The sequence below is a fragment of the Lithobates pipiens genome, unplaced genomic scaffold (genome assembly GCF_037356315.1).
Source record: "Lithobates pipiens isolate NorthernLeopardFrog02 unplaced genomic scaffold, aLitPip1_a1.2 Scaffold_13, whole genome shotgun sequence".
NCBI lineage: Eukaryota > Metazoa > Chordata > Amphibia > Anura > Ranidae > Lithobates > Lithobates pipiens.
Window position 1 is genome coordinate 170,152,835 of NW_027507718.1, and position 14,812 is coordinate 170,167,646.

At 42.4% G+C, this 14,812-nt stretch overlaps 1 protein-coding gene across 7 annotated transcripts in view; it reads right to left on the reverse strand.

Moving 5' to 3' along the window:
- TCF3 (transcription factor 3) overlaps positions 1 to 14,812 on the reverse strand; it is a 162,461-nt gene that overhangs the window by 116,504 nt on the left and 31,145 nt on the right. The gene's annotated exons all lie outside the window — the stretch shown is intronic.

Consider the following 14,812-nt stretch of genomic DNA (forward strand, 5'->3'; position numbering starts at 1 on the left):
TCCATAAATTAAAGCAAAGAACAATTATATACACATTTTTCTAGTACAATAAACACTGCTTGCAGGTAAGCTACTATGGGATATGTAGTCCTTAAAAATGAGTGATTATCAGAGGTTGGACTTGGACACCTTTTTGTATCCTCATCTACTATAAGAGGAGAAGCTGCAAATCATGCTAGGAGTCCAGGAGTTGTGGCTGGAGAAACTGGCAGACAGGCAGAACTCACAGAATCAAAGTAGTTGTCATTACAATGCTGATCTTATAAAAAAGCGTATGCTGTGACCATAGATCTCCTTTAATATTAATTGTTTCAACAGCAGTGAGTGTGTGGTGAAAGACACACATTCGCTGCTTTATATACGGTATGTCCAGAAGTGCAAGGTTCTATGCAAGTGCCTACTAAGGAGAGCAGAGCACCTGTCCTAGATAACCACTTGTCAAAATCTTACAAAACACCCATATAGACATAGGCAGCAGAAAGATACAGAAAATATTTGGACTAAAGCAAAAGTCAAGCTTGGCATATCCAAAAATTGTAAACCACAACAAAGCAAACTGTGTTTCAGTGTAAGTTATATTTATTAACTACTTCAGCCCTGAGCCCAGTTTTGAGATTTGTTGTTTACAAGTTTAAAAATCAGGATTTTTTGCTAGAAAATTACTTAGAACCCCTCATATATAGCCCCCCCCCCCCCCCAACACACTAGAGCAGTGACTCTCAACCAGGGTTCCTCCAGAGGCTGCTAGGGGTTCCTTTAGCATTGGCCAATTTCTGCCTCTCCGATAAGTTCCCACTGACACCATTGATCTTTTTATCTACCTGTAAGGAGGCAATTCTTCCCAATGACAAGTGTAATGGCGCGTACGCACGATCGGAATTCTCGTCAGAAAAAGCTGATGGTTTTCCCAACAGAATTCGGCTCAAGCTGTCTTGCCTACACACGGTCACATCAAATTGCGATTGTTTATAACGGGGTGACGTACAACATGTACGACAGGACTAGAAAAAGGAAGTTCAATAGCCAGTAGCTTCTGTCTCGTAGTTGAATCTGAGCATGTGTGATTTTTGGAGTGTCGGAATTGCATACACACGATCGGAATTACCGATAGAAAGTTTTTCCGTCGGGAAAATTGAGAACATTCTATCAATTTTTAGGCTGGTGTAAAATCAGACAGCTAAATTCCGATGGAGCATACACACGGTCGCATTTTCCAATGAAAAGCTCTCATCGATCTTTTTCTGGCCGGAATTCCAAACGAGTGTACGCGGCATAAGGACCATTCTTCTCACGGACCATCACCCCAACGTATCATGAGTTGTAGACTTCTAATTTTTAGCAGGGGTTCCCTGAGACTGGAGAATGATTTCAAGGGTTCCTCTGTGTTGAAAAGGTTGAGAAAGGCTGTCCTAGAGAATAAAATGACGGTCACTGCGATACTTTATGTCACACTGTATTTGCTCAGCGGTCCTACAAGTGCAATTTTTGTTTGGAAAAAAAACAAAATAAATAAATAAAAAAAAAAACACACACTTTTTTGGCTTACAAAATAAAACCATAAAGTTAGCCCAATTTTCTTCTATATTGTGAAAGATAATGTTATGCAGAGTAAATTGACACCCAAGATGTCGAGCTTCAAAATTAGACCTGCTTGAGAAATGGTGACAGACTTTGGCACTTAAAAATCTCCACTGGCGACGTTTAAACATTTCTACAGGTTACCAGTTTTGAGTTACAGAGGAGTTCTAGTACTAGAATTATTGCTCTCACTCTAACGAGTGCAGTGATGCCTCACATGTGTGGCTTAAAACAGGTTTCATATGCGCGACTTGCGTATGTGTTCGCTTCTGCACACGAGCTCAGCAGGATGGGGTGCTTTCACATTTTCTTAAATTTTATTCTTTTTATTTTTACACTGTCCTTCGACATTTGACGACACTTCCACCCTCCAATGCTATGGAGCCAAGCAGGGGCAGTCTTTTCCTCACTCCGCATCCAGGCAATGAAGGGAGCGGACACGATCGCCACCACTGACTGCTCCGGTAAGTGGCGCGGGGGGTTGCCCTTTCCATCCACCAATGAAAGTGATCGTAGCAAATCCACCACAGAGACCACTTTTATCTTAAAGAGAAATGCACACCATTCCTGAAAAATACTGGGGCTATGGCAGTTAGTTGCTGCCATAACAACAGTATTCAGCATCAAAATACATCAACGCTAATTTGCGTGAGGTGGTTAAAAGATGCCAATCTTTTAAATTTTTTCACAGAAAGGTCCATTATCTGGGGGTTCTAGTATATGATAGCACCGGCTTGGCATTGCTGAGCCTAACAAAGCAAACAGAATATTGGCATTCATAAAAAAAAAAAAAAAAAAAAAAAAAAAGGAGGATAAACTCCAGAGATAAAACGATAATTCTCCCACTCTACAAGACTCTGGTCCAGCCTGGAGTATGCTGTTCAGTTCTGGCCACCAGTCCTCAGGAAGGATGTACTGGAAATGGAGCGAGTACAAACAAGGCCAACAAAGCCAATAAAGGATCTGGAGGATATTAGTTATGAGGAAAGGCTGCGAACACTGAACTTTTTCTCTCTGGAGAAGAGACGCTTGCGAGGGGATATGATTTCAATATATAAATACCCTACTGGCGACCCCACAATAGGAATAAAAAAACTGGTTTTGTGGAAGGGAGTTTAATAAGATATGTGGCTACTCATTAAAATTAGAAGAAAAAAAAAAAAAAGAAAAAAAAAAAAGGTTTAACCCCAAACTACGTAGAGGGTTCTTTACTGTAAGAGCAGTAAGTATGTGGAATTCCCTTCCACAGGCAGTGGTCTCAGCGGGGAGCATCGATAGTTTAAAAAAACTTTTAGATAAGCACCTGAATGACCACAACATACAGGGATATACAATGTAATACCGATATATAAAATCGCACACATAGTTTGGACTTGGACTGGTATCTTTTCAACCTCACCAACTATATTGCATTCTTTGAACAGTTGGAATGCCAATGATAACCCCTCAGCCCTTTATTTTTTGTAGGCCTTCTCCCTTGCTTTTATATGCATTTTTGCGTTGGAGTTAAGCCACCCAGGATTTTTAGTTGCCCTTTTAAATGTATTACCCGTTGAGATGCACTGGCCAGTACTTTTATTTATTTAATATGCTCTTAAAAAGCACATCCATTTTTCAACCATGTTCATTGTTCCTAGGATTTTATCCTATTTAATATCTTCTAACATTCCAACGCAGTTTATCAAAGTTGCTCTTGAAATTCAGTGTCTTTGTATTCCCCTTATGTTTCAGATTGGTGAGATTTATACTGAAACGAATTGACCTGTGGTCGCCGTTTCCTAGGTTGCCCCGTATTTCCACACCTGTGATCAGTAGGTTTAGTAACGCATTGATTCCTGTTGGTGCATCTACCATCTGACCCATGAAATTGTCCTGCAAGACATTTAGGAAATGGCAAGCCTTAGACGAATGTTTCTTTAGCCCAGTGTGTCTGGATAATTAAAATCTCCCATTATAACACTTGCCATAATTTCAATTTGTTGTAGGTCCACCTCCCCCTCCGATTAGGTGGTACTCCCAGTATTACTTTTCCTTTGGTTTCCTCCCTTTGTAGTTCTACCCATAAGAAGTCCACCTCCTCTCTTACTCCATTAGGCCCCTTTCACACTGGGGGGGTGCGGGAGTCGGCGGTAAAGCACCGCTATGCAGCCACTAGCGGGGCAGTTTTGACCCCCGCTAGCGGCCGAAAAAGGGGTTAAGACCTCCCGCAAAGGCTGTATAGTCACGCTGCCCCATTGATTTCAATGGGTAGGAGTGGTTTAGGAGCGGTGTAAATAGGAAGAGCAGTTTATCGGCGCAGGCTCCCCCCCCCCCCCCACGGATGCCCACACATTGCCACCAGGGATGCCCATAACAGATGGATTTCCAGGAATACCACCCTAGCCCACCTGTGTGGTGCGAGAATTTTCGTTCATCGGTTTCGATTTGCTGTGAAACATCAAGGAAATGTGCATGATCATTTTGCCCGATTCTCTTATTGGGTGTACCGTACACCACTTTAATTGATTTCTGTCAAAACGGACATGGAGAATTTTACATTGATCACCAGCTGCCACAGCTGATCAGAGTATTCTCACAGCAGTGCGATTCCTCTGAGGATGGAGGAATCTATTGTATTTATTTTCATTTAGAGACTGCTAGCGGAACGAAAAAAGAAAAAAAGTTAACTATGTATGACCAGCTTTACACTATACAGTTAATGTATTAAGATCCTGTAAGAGTGGCAAAGATGTGGAATTACCTTCCACAGGCGGTGGTCTCAGCGGGGGCATCAATAGTTTCAAGTAACTATTAGATAAGCACCTGAACGACCGCAACATACAGGGATATACAATGTAATACTGACATATAATCACACACATAGGTTGGACTTGATAGACTTGTGTCTTTTTTTCAACCTCACCTACTATGTATCTGTGCAAGTTGCTCATGTCAGGCACAAATTTATGTGCGAATGCCATTTTATTGCATTAAAACAATGACCATTTAAAACACATAAAACCGCACAATATAAAGTTTATATAAAAAAAACTGAAACAGGGCACACAGTCTGGCCTTTAAGAATGTGGTGTTTGGACATTCCCTGTTGTGTGTGAGGACAGTGTCATAAAATAATAACACTGCTAAAAACCCGAATATGTTACATAAAAGTATGGCTAATTACGGTAAGTTTTTTGTAGATTGAAGTGTACTTGAACTCAGTACCTTCAGTTTTACTTTAAACAGGCAAACTTGCGTTAATATGACTATTCTATCTAGTCCACTGCATCTTTTTTATTAAGACCCGCCACCCCCCAAATCATTCCTAGAGAAAACTGCATACCAAACAGGCCTATTCCATCTGTTTGGTGACAGACCTATATCTAGAATCTTTCAGCTCAAAGTGTTTGTTTGGATACCTGACGAGTATTTTGGTTGCTTCAAAATCTGTCAATATGTTGTCTTTGCTCCAATATCTGCAGGAGCAGATATTAGAATTAAACTATCTGAAGGTATCCAAATTCCAAAGAACAGTTTCTAGCCCTGCCTACATACTATTTAAGGCAAGCTGAAAAGCTGTGCCACCACATGGCGTCTAAAATGTATTAGAAACGAGCAGAGATATTTGTGTAGCTACAAAGTGTTAAATATACAACCTGAACTGTAACGTGGACATTAAGAAATCAGCCAGTTACAGCTCTACGTATATGCAATGTCAGATCTAAGAGCTAAGCGATGACTAGAGTTGGCCATACAAAGGGTGAATTTAAACGGCTTCCTAGTAGAAAAACGATCTACCCATGTAAACAAGGCAGATCACCATTCTGTGAGAAGGTAAGGTTGTGATCCTGTGTTCCTACAAAGCAGGAACACAGATCTCTGCCTTTCCATAGTACAAGCACCTCACACAGTTAGCAAGCATTCACTAAGCACACATTTGGCCCTTTGATCGCCCCTGATGTTAACTCCTTCCCTGCCAGTGTCAGTACAGTGACAGTGCATATTTTTAGCACTAATCACTATATTAATGTCACTGGTCCCCAAAAAGTATCACTTCGTGTCCGATTTGGCCGCCACAATGTCCCAGTCCCGCTATAAGTCACTGATCGTTGCCATTAGTGAAAATTTCAAGAATATGTCATAGTTTGGTTTGCACATAAGTTATAGTGTCTACAATCAATGTACACTTTTTTTTTTACCAAATACGGGTAGCAGAACAAATATCTCCTTAAAATTGATGCAGAAATTCGATTTTTTTTTACTGGATATGTTTTATAGCAGAAAGTAAAATATTGTTTTGTTGTTTTTATTTTTTATTTTCAAAAATTGTTGGTCTTTTTGTTTATAGCGCAAAAAATAAAAACCAAAAGGAGGTGATCAAATACCGTCAAAAGAAAGCTCCATTTGTGGGGGAAAGGGACATACATTTTATTTGGGTACAGCGTTACATGACCGTGTGCATGACCCCTTCCATAGGGCAAATGGTTAACCGTGTGCATGGCCCCTTAGTTGTCAGCCAGAGAATCTCTTTACCAGCAGCTGAATGGGGCAGGCTCCAGCCTCACTGCCTCCCCCTCCATGCCAGAAATTACGGAGTGAAGGATTTCTAAAGCGTGTCTATTAAGCCCCATACACACTATCAGATTTTCTGCTGATTTTTTTCCTTCAGGTTTACCAAATCCATATAATATGAGGTCAAACCTTAGGAGTTTCAATGTGTATGCAATCAGGCAGGCCCTTCTACTACATGGTTTTGGTAAATCTGAAGAAAAAAAAAAAAAATCACCAGAAAATCTGATAGTGTGTATGGGGCTCTAAATTAATTCCACTGAAAGAATATTAAAAAAAAATTGTGAGTCATAAAATACTATGCATCTAGCCTGACCTTTTCATTGATTTGGGGGGGGGGGGACGACTTAATTTCAAAGAGTACAGTATTTGAAACATTTCACATAAGCATAAAAACATCAAATACTGCCCTAAAAGACACTGAAAAAATGAGGCCTGAGAGCAGAACTTTATGCATAAACAACTTGATAAAAAAAAAAAAAAAACAAACAAAAAAAAGATGTTCTTTAGCAAGTAACATACATTCCACATTACTAATTATGCAAATAAAAATCAGTGTGTGCTGTAATTTGCCTCCAGCATTGCTCCAGTTTCTTCTTGCTGGTGGCTGCCATTTTGCTGAAGCCCAGGAGCACCTCAGCAGCTGTAAATTTAGGCTGTTAGCAGATCGGCCTCTACAAATTCAGAAGGGCTGACAAACGGAACAGCTGAGCATATGCAGAGCAGGGTGAGACAGTCTACTACAGGATTTTAAACCACTTATTTTTCACCTTTTATTTAGCTATACCTGCAAAAGGGGCAAGCCTGAAGTGATCTAGCAGAACTTAATTTTTCGACTAAAGTTCTACTTTAGGCTGCAGCTAAGGCATTTTGCAGCCTCATAATAGCCAAAGTGGTAGCGAATGTCAGCAGCATAAAATAACCTGCACTCAGGTAAAATCGTATCATAGCATTCCAACTTATGGGAGCTTGAGTTATGGGCCGAAGAGTCCTATACCAAAGGCCAAACACCGGTTTGACCTGAAGACTAAAAAGGACACAAAAAGGTCAAATAGTACAATCCAACTTACAAGACTTGCCTGCATCTACTTGGAAAGTATGTACCTGTGGGTGACACACCGAGGCAGAAGTTAATTGGAATCAATCAAGGAATATCACCTAAGATAAGGAAAATGAGGTGAACCAAAAAAATTAAAATATCCAAGTCTCCTATCAAGTTAAAAGATGCACACAAAATGCATCAACTCAATGGAGCCGGTTCACACTGTTCCAGGATGGCTGTGGAGCAAATTGCACAGGTGTCCTGTGCATCTTCTGGTCTGTTTCGGGTCCGAATTCAGCCTGAAAATCAGACCTGAAACAGTGAACAGAGACGCACCAAACACCGTTGTGAGACGTTCCATACGGAGATGTGAACCCACACAGGCCCCTTTCAGACAGAGCAGAATCTGTCCAAGTGGATCCACCTGCTTGGGGGGGGGGGGGGGGGGGGAATCTCTCCACCAGATGCAGGCCGGTAAGAGTTGTGTCCACTCTGCATGTCCACTCTTCATGTCCACTGTTCTCTGGGGGCAAGCGGATGGAAATGGACAGGCAGTCCAGTGACATCCTGTAGCCCCACAGATAACAGTGGGTGGTCTGATAAGCTCCATCTGTTTTTTTCAGGTGGACCCGATCAGACCGCTACTAGTGTGAAAGGAGCCTTAGGGCTGCTTCTTAATCAGCAAACCTCGACACCCCACTGAAACGCAATCTGTGGATCGATTTTCAGAGGGTGGTTGACAGCAGTTTGGGAGGCGACAAGTCATCTCCTCTTCACCCAGTTTAAAGGGGTTGTGTGCATTAAGAGGAAAAAACACCTGCCAGGGATTGGTCCCCCAGCCCATCCCCCCCCCCCCCCCCCCCGTTTTACTTGTCTGAGCCCTGGAATTTCCCACTGCGAAAACACGCTCTTCCTCTGGCCGGGGTTCTCGGCTCTTGATTGGGTAGATTGATTGTAGCCATTGGCTCCCACTGCTGTCAGTCAAATCCAATGACATGGCACTGGGGGTGGGGCCGAGACCGGCATTCTGCCTCTATGGACACAAATGCTGTACTCGGGAGTGCACCCGAAAGGTAACCCCCTGGGAGAGAGGATGATCGGGGCCACTCTGAGAAAAACAAACTGCACAGTGGAGGCAAGTATGACTTTTTTTTTTTTTTTTCTCTTTTTAACCCCCCCCCCCCCCCCCCCAAATAAAAAAATAAAAAATAAATAAAGTTTCCCCCTTATTTAAAAACATAGCAAATAAAAACCACCAGGACTTAAATTTTTTTTAAATAAAAGACACCCGAAAATGATCTCTTTGTAAAGTAAAGTAGACACCCCTTGGTGATCTCATGTTTTGCCACAATTTTCTGGAAATGAAAAGACCTGCTTATTTTAAGGGCGTTAGAAGAAGAAGCTTGGTAACAGTGTGTCAGATACATAAATGGTTCACGACGACTTTACCAGCCATTCTATATGTCTGGTGTAATTTACCAGTGCTTTCTCACACCCAGGGAGCCACATGGGTCAAGCATAGTCTACCATACAAGGCCATGCTCGTTTAAGCTCTGATGGATTTTTTATTTTTATGCATCGCCCTTTACCTGCACAATTTTTTATTTTTTTATGTGGTTTTTGACGTTGGGGAAAATACGCTGCATGCGTAGGTAAATGGCGAGAAATATGCTAGCCATATAAAATGTCCTCTTTAAGCCCTGCATGCATGGACCATAAAATGCACAGGCCATACACAGGAGGTGGTGGTAAAGGGGTTATCCTACAGGAGAGAGAAAAAAAAAAAAAAAATATATATATATATATATATCACAGATAAGGGTGGTGAAGGGATACACTGATTACTGTAGACAATCTATGGAGATTAGATATAAAAATGATAGGAGCCAATAGCTCCCAACTGTCCCCAATTTGGAGGGAATGTCACTCTTTAGGCCAAATCCCTTCGTCTCACGTTCAACCTCAACTGTCCCCTTTTTGGACTTGCATGTACATCTTTAGTAAAATAATATTTTTCTACCAAAATTGTTATGTGGCATCAAACTTTTTATCCAACCTATATTACTGCATTTGTGAAAAGCCAATCTAAAAAGTAAAACGGAGACTTGTGTGATCTGGCAAATCATTTTCTTTAAATTAGTTCTTTGTGGTCTGTAACTGAGGCTGTAGACGACTGATGATCACTGTGGTTGGTCATTACTGTGATCACAAAGTACTACAACCTGGATTGGCTCTGTACACAGTAGGGGGAATTAACAAAGAGTACGCAAGCACAAGCTTGCACAACTTTTCTAAATTTAGAACATGGAGCAGATGCTGCTTCTAATTAACAAATGGGGTGCAAGCCCCTTTGTTAATTAGGAGCAATTTGTTTTCTGTTCTCTTACGGTTGATAGGCATAGTACACAGGACAAAGAATGGAGAGCTGAAGCACCAATCTAAAAAAGCCATTGCGTCCCCCCTACTTGGCATGAAGGAGGGGGGTGTTAACCCTGTGCAACCTCTGCTCGTGCTGTGTGATCACTGCTCGGGCAGAAAGGGGATGCGAGCACACATGCCTCTGTCAAGGTTGCTCCTGCTGGGAGTCTGCATAAGTTTTCTGCCATATTCCCCATGTTAATTGAAGTTGGCAAAGATAGCCCTGGAAAAGGTGTTAATGTGGGGCACACTACTGCTGACAGTTTTTTTGCGCCATTATAATGGCACAGGAAGCTTACACAATCATTAACAGGCGCAGCATGTGGCCAAGCATCCACCACTTCGCCGTTTAAAGATGAATAGAGGTAGGCAAGTGGTTAATGCATCTATGCAGGTTCAAACGTACTCCTAGAGCAGGGATCTGCAATTAACAGACCTCCAGCTGTTGCAAAACTACAAGTCCCATCATGCCTCTGCCTCTGGGTGTCATGCTTGTGGCGGTCAGAGTCTTGCTGTGCCTCATGGGAGTTGTAGTTCTGCAACAGCTGGAGGTCCGCTAATTGCATATCCCTGTCCTAGAGAGTATCGATCACCAATACTGACTAGGTGGAAATAAAGACCCAGCACCCTTGCAGATTCGGTTTTTTGAACACAGGCTTGCTATGATGTCACTTCCCCCTATCCCAGCATCATCTGAAGCAAAGTGATGAATATTACATCACTTACAGGTGTTGTATGTTTCAAGCACCTGGAAGTTGCATCCGTTTGGCCAGTTAGGCCTCAAGTACACTGCTGCTGGTAAACGGACGTTTAGGAGAAGGTGGGTATTGTTTTCAGCTGCCCCTGAATGCTCCTCCAAGTTATCTTATGAGTACATGTACACAGGGTCATTTATAGTTTTTTCTAGGTAGTTGAGTTTAGAAGTTTCTCTTTTTTTTTTTTTTGGAAAGCAAATTGAAATTCCAAATGCCTGTAAACAGCTTGTAAACACTGCTAAACGCGGTAACTCGCGCATATTTATAGGTATAAATTTTAACGCTTCTATATAAAAAAAAAAAAAAAAAAAAACGCAAAACTAACATTTTAACCACTTCCCACCCGGCCAATGTATATATACGGCCGGGTGGGAGCCGCCTGCTCCTGATAGGACGTTCAGGAACGTCATTCAGGAGCAGCGGGATCGCGCGCGCGCGCGCCCGCGCAGCGGCGCGATCCCGATGTGCTCGTGTCACCCGGACACGGCACATCTCAGATCGGCAGGAGGGCTCTGTGATTGGCCCTCCTGATCACATGACGGACGTGTCCAATCACGGCCGTCATGTGATGTAAACAAACAGCCGGTTGCTAGGCAATCGGCTCTCCTCTCCTCACACGGAAGTCACCGCTGAGAAGAGGAGAGCAGAACGCTGCAGCCGGCTGATGATCAGTGAGTATGGGCTGCTTTTCACAGCTTTTTACTCACTGATCATCAGTGTAGTGTAAACACACAACACACCACACAGTGAAAACACAGTCCCCACATATGTCCCCAAAACATACATGTCCCCAAATAATAAAAACACATGTCCCTAATAATAAAAACATGTCCCCCACATATGTCCCACTAAAATCACATGTCCCAATGATTATCTGCACACATATGTACGTGATCACCTGCACACATATGTACATGATCATTTGCGTACATATGTCCGTGATCACACAAACCAATTATTATACACTTAACGGAATTTTTTTTACCAAAAACATGTAGCAGAATACATTTTGGCTTAAATTTATGACAAAATTTGATTTTATTGGATTTCTTTTCAAATAGAAAAAAGAAAATATTGTTTTTTTCCCAAATTTCCGCTTTTTTTGCGCTTATATCGCAAAAAAAAAAAAAACGGAGTCGTGAATAAATAACACCAAAATAAAGCTCTATTTGTGCGAACAAAATGATAACAATTTCATTTGGGTACAGTGTAGCATGACCGCGCAATTGTCACTGAAAGCGCTAGAGCGCTGAAAGCTGAAAATTGGGCTGGGAAGGAAGGGGGTGAAAGTGCCCTGTATTGAAGTGGTTAAACATGGGTTACCATCCGTCAAGTTAAATCGTTCAGGAGAGGTCGTAATAACGTCCCGTGTACATGAAACTTTAATCCTGCACCGTGTCCAGGCAGTAAGCTCAGCTAGAGGGAGGCAGTTGTCTCCTCAACTAAGGGTACGCATTTAGGGCCCCCAACACCAAAATCTATGCACTTTTACTATTTAGAGTATACTGGCTAGGTAAGCCTTAAAAATCTAATAAAACCTGCAACTCCAAGAGGAGCTCAGGACAAAGTAAAAACAGGGCTGACGAGATTAATCTTCTCACATTCTTTCCCAATAGGGACAGGAAAGCACTGAGGTGGCGAGGGCAGGATGGGGTTTTTAATCTTCGCTTTGCGTTTTTTTTTTCCCAGTTCGGCTACATCCACACTTGTGATTTAGGCCAATGCGAATTGTAGTGGCAGGAATAAGATTCCTACTACAGCTCTGAGCGGCCAGATGTGACCGCTTGCCCTATTCATTAAACTGACAGGTCACCAGTGGCTGTAACGATTTGCTGCTAGATAAAATAAGCAGGGTGGGCGCTAAGTTTTAGTACAATAAATACAACTGCAGGTCAGGGAAAAAAAAAATGTATTTATGATATAGACATAGATATATCTCGGACCATAAAACGAATGAGCTCTTAATTGTCTCTTTTGTGACAAAACATGTCCAGATAAATATATGTCAAATGGAAAAATGAAGCCAAATGCACTCAATCTGGTTTCCAAAGCTCCTTTAGTTCACCACGTGACAACATACGCAATATACCGACTCTGTGGCATATCTGGCACCCAGGGCTGGTCATTTTTTGCACCAGCCCCCCCAATATAAAATAAAAATGTGGCAAAATAGCGGCTCCACACCAAAACTGTGGGTGTGGTCAGATTGCATCAAATTTGGGAGGGACCTAAAGGCCCATATACTTTAATGACTGTGCCATAAGCGAGTATGTAGCAGACAGTACAAACCTCAGTATATCAATTTTAATAAAATAAAACTGTTCTATTGCATATCCTTTACTACACACAGCTAACCTTAAAGTAATATTAAAGTTTTTGTTTTTTTTCCCCCTCAATAAACAAACATGTTATACTTACCTGCTCTGTTTCAGTGGTTTTGCACAAAGCAGCTTGTATCCTCCAGGAAACCCCCCCCCTTCCTCTTTCTGGGCATCCAGCTTGCCATGGGGGCACCCATGCAGGCTCACTCCAGAGCCACGGCTGTGGCCATTCACACATGAAACCATGTCTCGACTCCGCTTCCTCCATCTTCTAATTGGCTTACTGGCTGTGACTGATTGACAGCAGGGTGAATCAATGGCTCCCCCTGCTGCCAAAAGCCAATTATGAGTGCAAGTCCCCAGACAGCCAAGGTTCTTGTGGACATCGCTGGATTGAGGAGGGGCTCAGGCAAGTATCAGGTGGGGCTGCTGCACACAGGTGGTTTACCTTTATGCATAGAATGCATGAAGAGAAAACATCTTGTACCGTTACAACCACTTTAACAAAGAAGAATGTGCTGTACTTAGAATGCAGTAGTCAAGAGTAAGAAATGTAAAAACAGTGAGGAAAATGTATCAAAACTGTGCATGGCAAACAATCAGCTTCTATCTTCAGCTTTAAAAATGAAAGCTATGAGCAGATTGGTTGCCATGTACAGCTGCTCCAAATTCTGTCTGCTCTAGTTATGATAAAATTCCCCTAAGGGCTCATTCAGACAGGTGCTGAGACAGTACGATGTGTCACTTTTTGCTGCATCTGCATTGAGAGCTTCACCTATAGAAGTGGGTGTACAGTCCTGAATGCAGACACTATGCGTTTGCATACATGCATCCCTTCCTGTCTACATGGAAAATGTTGATATTTAAACTATATCCATGCATCTGCTGCTTCCCAATTGACTTTGGCTGGACTGCCTGCACAGAACACCATGCATCCCCACGGCCATGACTCTGGGCATGGAGGAGAGGAGTCAGACCCCTTTCACACCACACCACCCATTGCGTCAGCGGTAAAACGCCACTATTTTTAGCTGCGTTTTACCGCCGGATAGCGGCCGCAAAAGGGTTAAAACCGCCGGCAATACGCGCCAATAGCAGCGTTATTACAGCGCTGCCCCATTGATTTCAATGGGGAGCAGCGGTGGAGGAGCGGTAAACACACCGCTCCAAAGAAGCTACTGGCAGGACTTTTTTCTGACGTCCTGCCAGCGCACTGCTGTAGTGTGAAAGCCCTCGAGGCTTTCACACTACACACAATGGTGCAGCTTCTTTAGGGCGGATTGCAGTCGCTATTTCTAATGCTGTAGCACCTGCAAAACGCCCTGGTGTGAAAGGGGTGCCAGGTAAATGAGGAGAAGTCAGGTAATTGAGAGAAGTATGGCCTGCTCAAAGGCTGAGAACGGAGTAATCAAACAAACAGCCGATCACTCAGTTCTTAGTGCTCCCTGAGTAGGGAGCTGGTGGTTGTTGGCCTCTGGCTCTGTGCGCACACCCCCCCCCCCCCCTCAGCCTATGGCCTTCACTGCTCCACACATTTGTGGATGTATAACTTACACAAACCACCTAATATACACTTATTGGGAACAAATCATGTAGCAGAATACATTTAGGCCAAAATTTATGAAGACTTTATTGGATAGGTTTTATAGCAGAAATAAAAAAATAAAAAATAAAAAAGTCAGAATTTTCATGTATGTATTTTTTTGCGATATCAAACACACCACACACCCATTGGTGATCAAATATCAAGATAGCTCTGTTTGTGTGGGAAAAAAATAAAAAATTGTTTGGTTACATCGTTGCCTGACCAGTAGCGCAGCATTTAATAGCAAAAAAATGGCCTGGTCATGAAGGAGGTGAAACCTTCCATAGCTGATGCGGTTAAAGAGCACCTAAAACAATATATTATACTTGCATACATTTCTATAGTTGTCCTTTAAGCCTACTGCACACTGATAGTAAAGATGCAGCTTGACAAAAGACGGACAGTCATGAGCAAGTTTGTTAGTGTCTCAAGCCTACAGACTGCAATATACCAAGTGTGAGGCAGCACAAAGTGCATCTGCTCAGGTTTGGAATTTCTGTCCTGCATCGAGGATGTGCTGTTCCAATGTCTATGCTCTTTGTGAATTACAATCTCAGTTTCCTTA